Source organism: Macaca thibetana, chromosome 3, assembly GCF_024542745.1.
Source record: "Macaca thibetana thibetana isolate TM-01 chromosome 3, ASM2454274v1, whole genome shotgun sequence".
Lineage (NCBI taxonomy): Eukaryota > Metazoa > Chordata > Mammalia > Primates > Cercopithecidae > Macaca > Macaca thibetana.
The window spans coordinates 6764864-6775706 of NC_065580.1; the positions used below are offsets into that span (position 1 = coordinate 6764864).

The window sequence follows — 10843 nt, forward strand, 5'->3', positions numbered from 1 at the left end:
CTCTGCTGTCCATTATGGTAACTACACCCATTATGGTAACAAACTTGCCTTTGACAGTTGAGTGCTGCCACTTGGCCCCTGCCACTTCAGGATCCAGTTATTCCCATTGCATTTAAACTTTCCAATTGAGTGACTGCAGTTCCCACAGTAAGATCTGACACACAGAGAAGAGCCATCACAGAGCTCTTCAAGGATGCGGGTGCTCCCCTCACAAATCTGTTTCACAAAGCATTGGTCAGGGGTATGTCTGCTGAGCCTCCCAGCAGGGATGAGTAGATCTAAAGTGACTAATCCACTCCACCATCCCAATCTCCCTAAGCCCTTGGATCCCTTCCTCTACATTAAACCAAAGGAGATCAGGCACTTCCAGCTTGTTCACAGTGGGCCATCTTTTGATCCACATTTCAGCTAACCAGCAAATAAACTATTAGAACCTTTTTTTTTTTTTTTTAAACTCCCCGAGCTGCAACATTAAATGCAGAATCCCTGCTTAGTGGGCCCATACCGAAAAATTCAGCCTGATCCAACTTTACATTCCTTCCACCACTATCCCACACCCTTGATATTATTCCCATGCCTGCTCTCCAGATTGCTGCTTATAGAAATTAGAAAACTCCAGCAGTTCTTTTCAAGTGTAGTACACCTTGTCATGGGTCACACTCTGAACATCACCTCTAGAGGCCGGCCCACGGGACTTTAGTTAGAGGTCTAGAAACAAACAGGGGTGTCGGGTAGGTCCTGAGGAGAATCAGCATTGTCTTGACCCCAGCTTCATCAGGGTCTTCCCACATATTCCCATTCCAAGTTGCAGCGTCCCGTTCTTTTCCAATCAATGCCCTCACTTTAACAGTAGACACCTGCTGGGCATGGTGGTGGCTCACGCCTGTAATCCCAGCACTTTGGGAGGCTGAGGTGGGTGGATCACCTGAGGTCGGGAGTTCTAGACCAGCCTGGCCAACATGGTGAAACCCCATCTCTACTAAAAATACAAAAATTAGCTGGGCACGGTGGCGCACACCTGTAGTCCCAGCTACTCGTGAGGCTGAGGCAGGAGAATCACTTGAACCTGGGAGGTGGAGGTTGCAGTGAGCCAAGATTGTACCACTGCACTCCAGCCTGGGTGGTAGAACAAGACTTTGTCTCAAAAAATAATAATAATAAGGTAAAATAAATAAATAAAATTCTTAAAAGAAAACAGCGTAAATCTTTGTGCCCCTAGATTAGACAATGGTTTTTGTTTTGTTTTGTTTGTTTTTTGAGATGGAGTTTCGCTCTTATTGCCCGGGCTGGAGTGCAATGGCGTGATCTCGGCTCACTGCAACCTCCGCCTCCCAGGTTCAAGCGATTCTCCTGTCTCAGCCTCCTGAGTAGCTGGGATTACAGGCGTGCGCCACCACGCCCGGCTAATTTTGTATTTTAGCAGAGATGGGGTTTCTCCATGTTGGTCAGGCTGGTCTCAAACTCCCAACCTCAGGTGATCTGCCCGCTTCGGTCTCCCAAAGTGCTGGGATTACAGGCGTGAGTCACCATGCCTGGCCGGCAATGGGTTTTTTAATATATGACACCAAAAGCACAAATATCAAGAAAAAATAAAGTAGACTTTATCAAAATTGAGACTTTTTGTGCTTCAGTAGACACCATCAAGAAAATTAAATGACAACTCACTGAATGGGAGAAATATTTGCACATTATCTATTTGATAAGCAACTTATATCTAGAATATATAAAGAACTTTTACAATTCTATAAAAACATAAATAACCCAATTTTTTAACTGGGCAAAGGATCTAAATAGACATTTCTCCAAAGAGAATATGCAAATGGCTAATATCCCCATGAAAAGATGCTCAGCCAGGCACGGTGGCTCACACCTGGAATCCCAGCTCTTTGGGAGGCCATGCCGGGTGGATCACGAGATCAGGAGTTTGAGACCAGCCTGGCCAAGATGGTGAAACCTACCTCTACTAAAAATACAAAAATTAGCCAGGCGTGGTGGCAGGCACCTGTAATCCCAGCTACTCGGGAGGCTGAGGCAGGAGAATTGTTTGAACCCAGGAGGCAGAGCTTGCAGTGAGCCGAGATCACACCACTGCAGTCTAGCCTGGGTGACAGAGCAAGACTCCATCTCAAAAAAAAAAAAAAAAAAAAAAAAAAGTAAAGGATGAGCATTGAATTAGAAATTGATAGAATCAGGTTCTCAGACCAGCCCTGCTGTTCATCAATTGTGTCATCTCCAGATCACTTTCTTTTCCTTCTTCACCTCTTATTGACCAACACAGTAATAAGTAGTACATGTCTTCCTTTGGATCAAATGACAAAGTATAGGTTTTGAGCATAGAGCAATGAGATTTGTTTTCTTTTGAAGTTTGTAAAACCAGCCTCCTTACTTTATAATCAGGCTATTTTATGAAAACACTAGGCCGGGCGCGGTGGCTCAAGCCTGTAATCCCAGCACTTTGGGAGGCCGAGACGGGCGGATCACGAGGTCAGGAGATCGAGACCATCCTGGCTAACACGGTGAAACCCCGTCTCTACTAAAAAATACAAAAAAACTAGCTGGGCGAGGTGGCGGGCGCCTGTAGTCCCAGCTACTCGGGAGGCTGAGGCAGGAGAATGGCGGGAACCCAGGAGGCGGAGCTTGCAGTGAGCTGAGATCCGGCCACTGCACTCCAGCCTGGGCGACAGAGCGAGACTCCGTCTCAAAAAAAAAAAAAAAAAAAAAAAAAAACACGAAAACACTAAAAAAATATATACTTTAAACAAGTGAATTTGCAAGTCACTGACAGTCTCTTCTCCTGATGGCTTCCTGAGCTCTGTCGCTGAAATTCATCAGTCCCTTTCGGCTTCCTGCATGACCTCACCCTGTTCAGCAGCACGGAAGAATAGTAAGAATTTACTCCCATTAAGCAATATCCTAAACAAAAAGTGGTTTGATAGGCAGTCACCTCAGAGACATAACTGTACAGGGAAATCCAGACCATTTCCACAGGCATCTCTTCTGTGCTTGCCTGCAGCACTTACTCTAAAAGAAAACACTGGTGAAATGTTAAGGATTTCTCTATAATGTGGTAATTGGCATTTGAAATTGTCTTAAGTCTACATTGAAAAGTCATATGGTACTACTTTGGGAAAATATGAATCGACGTTTTAACAGAAATGCAGTTTCAGTGTTCCTCTAACACATACATACAACTTAAATGAGTGGTGGGTGCCAGGCCTGCTTTTAATGAATGGATCATTTGCAATGAACCTGATTGTGAACCCAATGCCTTACAAAGCAAATGCTTTAAGTGCTTAAACAGGTTGTTCCAGATTATATTTGAGGTCAATAATAAGAACACATTTCACTTTAATTTTTAACTTTACAATAGTTTTACTTCAATCGTGTTCAGAATTTTTTTTTTTTTTTTTTGAGATGGAGTCTCACTTTGTCACCCAGGCTGGAGTGCAGTGGCGCGATCTCTGCTCACTGCAACCTCTGCCTCCCCAGTTCAAGCAATTCTCCTGCCCTCAGCCTTCCCCGTAGCTGGGACTACAGGCACTCACCACCACATCCAGCTAATTTTTGTACTTGTAGTAGAGACGGGGTTTCGCCATGTTGCCCAGGGTGGTCTTGAACCCCTGAGCTTGGGCAATCCATCCACCTTGGCCTCCCAAAGTGCTGGGATTCCAGGCATGAACCACCGTGCCTGGCCCCTGTTCCGAATTCTTGCACTTGTAGTGCAAGAGGGACAAGAATCTACCTCTGCACAAGGTTGCAAAATAAAACTGTGCTGCTTTTCTTGTCTCATTTTCATAAACCCTTAACAATAGGCATGTTGTTTCTGGAGAAGCAAAATCACAGTTTGAATTGAATATAATCTTTATATATAATCTTACAGCGGGACTTTTTGCTCCTGAACTCCTGATAAGAACTTTCTATGTGACCCATGTCCAACTTGTGCAACTTATCTAAAGTAAGTTCACAAATGTATTTTCTCAAATAATACAATACATACTTCACTATAATAGCCCTGAATTTCCAAATAGGTTGAAAACAAAACTTGTGAGTGCGAGGGGTAGTTTTTAAAAAAAATTCAATTAAGTGAGAAAATTTGGTGGTGGTGGTGGTGGGATTAGAAATCCTCATTTTGTTTTATTTTGTTTTCATAAGCACTTTAAATTGTCCCTCCGGAATCACGTTGTTTTTGAACGTGCACGGATGGTAGGATTCTTTCAGGTAAGGGCCAGGTCTTACTCATCTTTGTTTTCTCAGAAACCAGCATATCACTGTTTGAAATAATTGCCATGAAAACTGCCCTTCTCTCCGGTGTGTGGTCACAGTTTCTAACTGACAGGGATCTGAAGTACAGATTTTCAGTAGCTACTTACGAGTCACTACGCTGAGTCTGCTCGTTGCAGAAAACTGCCGGACTCAAAGCTCAGCTAAGCCCCCTTGCTGAGCTGCACCGAGCTTTACAGAGCAGCCCTGTCTGCACTGACCTTGGCCTCTGCCACTCTCCCAGGACACATGGTTTGTTTCTCTGAGAAGCAATTGTCATAATGCCACACTGGGCAGAACAGGCTTCTTCAGCAGTAGACCACAATCAGGAGGAAAGGAACACTCTATGGGGGATAGCGTTTCACCGGGTGGTTTTCCAGGGACGGTGCATTGGCAGCACCCACCGTGGGGTGTGTTGGCAGTGTTGGCGGCACCCACCCTGGCCGGGCCTGTGCCTCTGCAGGGCTGCGCCCTCCCCAGAAGGCAGTCCCTCCCGCCAGCCTTTCCCTAATGGATTTCCATTTCTATCGATTGGGGACTTAGATGCCGGCAAGCAATTAGTCCTCATCAGGCAGCAGGAGTTTCCTAAGGGGACTGCCAGCTAGTCTAATTGCTGGCAGCTGTGGGGACGCTCAGCTGCCAGGGACAGGCTGTTAACCCCCAGTGTCCCAGGCTCCAAACAGTCTCCTGACCTAGCACAGTTACTCACTGTGGCATGAGTTTGGACATGGCTGTTCTTTATCTTGGAATACTCTGTTGAGAGATTTGCTTTACTCTTCAAAGACACTTTGAGATAAAATGTGAAGTGCTCAACCCTGCTCTTTAGCAGGAAAATACCTCAGAGAGGAAAAAGCAAAGCAGGATTTACAAATGGTTTCTAGGCCAGCGTGGTAGCTCACGCCTGTAATCCCAGCACTTTGATAGGTGAGGCAGTTGGATCACCTGAGGTCAGGAGTTCAAGAACAGCCTGGCCAACACGGTGAAACCCCAACTCTACTGAAAATACAAAAATTAGTCTGGACACCTGTAATCATAGCTACTCAGGAGGCTGAGGCACAAGAATTGCTTGAACCTGGTAGGTAGAGGTTGCAGTAAGCCGAGGTCGCACCACTGCACTCCAGCCTGGGTGACAGAGAGAGACCTTGTCTCAAAAAAATTTTTTTTTAATTGTTTCTATTATGGAAATTCTCAGAAACTCACAAAAGTAGGATAAGCCCCTATATACCCTATATATACCCCATATACCTGTCCATCAGCGAATTCTCTACCTTCCGCCATTCTTTTTGACCTATTCCCCCCACCTCCACCTTTTTCTTTTTACTAGAGAATTTTAAAGCAAATACCAGACATATCATTTTACTTATAAGTGCTTTAGTGTGTCCTTCTAATATAGTTTAATACAATTATTTTTTGAGACAGGGTCTTGCCTTGTTGCCCAGAGTGAAGTGCATTAGAGTGCAGTGGTTTGATCATGGCTCACTGCAGCTTCAAACTCCTACGCTCAAGCGATCCTCCTGCCATGACCTCCTAAGTAAGTAGCTGGGACTACAGGCATGCACCACCACCCCCAGCTAATTAAAAACATTTTTTTTGTAGAGACACAGTCTTGCTATGTTGCCCAGCCTGGAAAAGATATTTCAAAAATAACCATAACATAATTACTACACCCCCAATAAACAATTCCTTAATATCACCCATTATTCAGGCATGTTCACATTTCCACAATGCCTCAAAAACGTCTTTTCAATGAAAAAATGGCCAACATCATTAGCCATCAGAGAAATGCAAATTAAAACCAAAATGAGGGCCAGGCACAGTGGCTCATGCCTGTAATCCCAGCACTTTGGGAGGCCGAGGTGAGCGGATCACGAGGTCAACAGATCAAGACCATCCTGGCTGACATGGTGAAAGCCTGTCTCAACTAAAAATACGAAAATTTGCTGGGCATGGTGGCGGGTGCCTGTAGTCCCAGCTACTCGGGAGGCTGAGGCGGGAGAATTGCCTGAACCCAGGAAGCAGAGGTTGCAGGGAAGCCGAGATCACGCCACTGCATTCCAGCCTGGGCAACAGAGCGAGACTCTGTCTCAAAAACAAAAAACAAACAAACAAAAAAACCAGACAATGAAATATCATCTCACCCCAGTTAAAATGGCTGTCATCCAAAAGACAGACCATAACAAATGCTGACGAGGATGTGGCAGAAAGGGCGCCCTCATACGCTGTTGGTGGGAAGATAAATTAGTACAGTCACTATGGAGAACAGTATGGAGGTTCCTCAACAAACTAAAAATAGAGCTACCACATGATTCAGCAATCCCATTGCTACGTATATACGCGTGTATTACTCTGTTTTCACACTGCTGATAAAGACATACCCAAGACTGGAAAGAAAAAAGGTTTAATTGGACTTATAGTTCCACATGGCTGGGGAGGCCTCAGAATCATAGTTAGAGGCAAAAGGCACTTCTTACATGGTGGTGGCAAGAGAAAATGAGGAAGAAGCAAAAGCAGAAACCCTTGATAAACCCGTCAGATCTCGTGAGACTTATTCACTATCATGAGAATAGCATGGGAAAGACCAGCCCCCATGATTCAATTACCTCCCCCTGGGTCCCTCCCACAAGACGTGGGAATCCTGGGAAATACAATTCAAGTTGAGATTTAGCTGGGGAAACAGCCAAACCATATCAACCCCAAAGAAAGGAAATCAATGTATCAAAGAGATATCTGCACTCTCATGTTTATCGCAGCACTATTCACAATAGCCAAGGTTTGGAAGCAACTTAAGTGTCCATTAACAGACAAATGAATAAAGAAAATGTGGTACATGTACACAATGGACTATTAGCCAAAAAAAGAATGAAATTCTGTCATTTGTGGCAACATAGATGGAACTGGAGGACATTACGTTAAGTGAAATAAGTCAGGCACAGAAAGACAAATTGCACATGTCTCACTCATATGTGAGAACTAAAATTTAAAACAAACTCATGGGGATAGAGAACAGAATGATGGTTACCAGAGGCTGGGAAGGGTAGTGGTAGGTGTAGGAGGGGAGTGAGGATGGTTAATGGGGGCAAAAATACAGTTAGAATAAATAAGATCTAGCACAACAGGTGACTACACTAAACAATAATTTATTGTGTTTATACACACACGCACACACATACACACATATTTTGAGATGGAGTCTTGCACTGTCACCCAGGCTGGAGTGCAATGATGCGATCTCGGCTCGCTGCAACCTCTGACTCCTGGGTTCAAGTGATTCTCCTGCTTCAACCTCTCTAGTAGCTGGGATTACAGGTGCCTGACACCATGCCCGGCTAATTTTTTTTTGTATTTTTAGTAGAGACAGGGTTTCACCATGTTGGCCAGGCTGGTCTCAAACTCCTGACCTCAGGTGATCCGCCTGCCTGGGCCTCTCGAAGTGCTGGGATGACAGGCATGAGCAACCGTGCCCAGCCATATTATATATTTTTAAATAGATAAAAGAGTATAATTTTCCATGTCCCTAACACAAAGAAATGATAAATGCTCAAGGTGATGGATACCCCACTTACCCCGATGTGATTATTACACATGGTCTACCTTTACCATCACATGCGCCCATGAACATATACACCTATTATGTACCCGTAACAATTAAAAATTAGGCCGGGTGCGGTGGCTCACAACTGTAATCTCAGCACCATAGGAGGCCAAGACAGAAAGACTGCATGAAGCCAGGAGTTCCAGACCAGCCTGGGCAACAGAGGGAGATGCGGTCTCCACAAAAAATAAAAAATTAGCCAGGAACGGTGGCGTGCACCTGTAGCCCCATGAACTCAGGAGACTGAGGCAGGAGGATCACTTAGACCCAGAAATTCAAGGCTGCAGTCAGCTATGATCGCTACACCACACTTCAGCCTGGGCAACAGAGCCAGACTCTGTTTCTAAAAATAAAAGACCAAACACCTAAAATAATTAAAATGTCTTTTCAGTTTGTTTGTTTTTTTGGGGATGGAGTCTTGCTCTGTCACCCAGGCTGGAATGCAGTGGCTCAATCTCCGCTCACTGCAACCTCTGCCTCCCAGATTCAAGTGATTCTCCTGCCTCGGCCACCTAAGTAGCTGGGATTATAGGTGCCTAATACCACACCCAGTTAATTTTTTGTATTTTTAGTAGAGACGGGGTTTCACCATGTTGGTCAGGCTGGTCTTGAACTCCTGACCTCAGGTGTCCATCCACCTTGGCCTCCCAAAGTGCTGGGATTCCAGGCGTGAGCCACTGCGCCCAGCCTCTTCAGGTTGTTTGAATCATCATCAAATCAAGGTCACCCTGAACTTAGTTGTGATTGAATGACGAGGTCATCATTTGTCCTACACAATTTTACAGTCTAAATGTGTCAGATTATATCCTCAGTGCTCTTTTTTTCTTTTTTTTTTCAGATGGAGTCTCCCTCTGTTGCCCAGGCTAGAGTGCAGTGGCGCAATCTTGACTCACTGCAACCTCTGCCACCCGGGTTCAAGCGATCCTTGTGCCTCAGTTTCCCAAGTATCTGGGATTACAGGCACCCGCCACCACGCCCAGCTAATTTTTGTATTTTTAGTAGAGACGGAGTTTCACCATGTTGGCCAGGCTGGTCTCGAACTCCTGACCTCAAGCGATCCACCTGCCTTGGCCTCCCAAAGTGCTGGGATTACGGTCATGAGCCACCGTGCCCGGCCACCTCACAGTGTTTCTTTATGTGCTCCTTTAGCCCCCATATTTTCTATAAACTGGTAGAAAAATCTAGACCATTCATGACAGTTAGGTTTGATTTTTTTTTTTTTCAGGAATACCTTGGGCCAGGCATGGTGGTTCACACCTGTAATTCTGACACTTTGGGAGGCCAAGGTGAGAGGATCACTTGAGCCCTGGAGTTCAAAACCAACCTGGGGAATAAGACAAAACCCAATCTCTACACAAAATACAAAAAATTAGCCAGAACTGGTGCCACGCATCTGTGGTCCCAGCTACTCAGGAGGCTGAGGTGAGAGAATCGCTTGTGCCTGGGAGGCAGAGATTGCAGTGAGCCAAGATCGTGCCACTGCACTCCAGCCTGGGTGACACAGCAACAAAGAAATGCAAAGAACAAACAAAAAACCCAAGAATACTTTATAGGTGGTGCTGTGAACTTCCTTTTGCTTTTTATTCAGGAGGCACAAAATCTCTCACTATCCAATAATGTTAGAACTGATCAAAGAGTTCAAATGTTGTCAGCCTGACCCGTCTATTCTAAAGTTCCCTATTAACATTTCACCCAATAATTTTAGCAGATATTGATCCAGTGGCTAGAATGATTTTGTTAGGGTTTACTAAATGGTAGCATTCCAGTGTTTTCATTCCTGTGGCATATATTAGCTGTAGCTCTTCTATAGAGAACTCCCCCGTCATGTTTGGAAGGGCAGCATAAATACTTGATTCCTTCCCTTTATTGATATCGAATTAATGAGTTGATTCCTTAAGTACCTTTAACTATGAAAATATTTTTGGAATATCATTATGAACTCATGGATTTTTGTACGTTCGATGTGTTTCAATTTTTGCAGTCCTACTTTCTAAAACTAAAGTTATCCCACGTTTATTCAATAATAACTTTTCTACCGGGCATGATGGCTCATGCCTGTAATCCCAGCACTTTGGGAGACCGAGGTGGGCAGATCACTTGAGGCCAGGAGTTTGAGACCAGGCTGGGCAACATGACAAAAGCCCCTCTACTAAAAATACAAAACAATTAGCCGGGCGTGGTGGCGGGCGCCTGTAGTTCCAGCTACTCGAGAGGCTGAGGGAGGAGAATCACTTGAACCCGGGAAGCGGAGGTTGCAGTGAGCCAAGATCATGCCACCACACTCCAGCCTGGGTGACAGAGCAAGACTCTATCTCAAAAATAATAATAATAATAATGATGATAATAAAACAAAAAATAATCGCCTTTTCAAATTTGTTCTGTTAGGACCCCTACTCCTTTTTTTTTTTTCCAGCTGTGACTTCAGACAGGATCCAAAGAGAAGTTTACAATCTCTTCTTTGGGTTTTACCCAAAGGGTAAAGAAAGCTTTACCCTTCTGTGTTAGCCTCTTAAAGCATTGCATCAGCCTTAACGGGGCCCAGGAAAGGGTCGTGTACCCTTCTGATTTGCCCTACTAGTCTTTGACATTTTTCTGTCCCGTGCTTGGAATAATAGTTTTCCAAGGTGCCATGTTCCTTTCAGTAGAACTGGGAATTACAATGTTCCTTGCTAACAGATCGTCATTTCTTCTTGTCCAGCTTATTATGTTTAAGGAGATGAAGTGAACCTGTATTAAATTCAGTCTGGTATCAGTATCCTACAAATGTAAATACATCTGCACCCATCTTAAACTGCTTCCTTCCTGCCCCAAAGGAACCAGAGTCTAAAACATGCTTTTGATGTCTTTACTTCCATTATCGCCTCACTCTCTCCAACCTTCAGCCTCATCCCCTCTGAGGGTGAATCAGAGATGCCCACTACTGCCTCCTGGTCCCCTATCTTATCTCCTCAACTGGATTGAAAGCTTTGGGACAGCAAGAATGACCTTTCT

General features: G+C 44.6%; 1 pseudogene; it reads right to left on the reverse strand.

The window, feature by feature from the left end:
- Window positions 1-10263: 10263 nt before the first annotated feature.
- Window positions 10264-10392, reverse strand: LOC126951849 (uncharacterized; annotated as a pseudogene).
- Window positions 10393-10843: the final 451 nt, after the last annotated feature.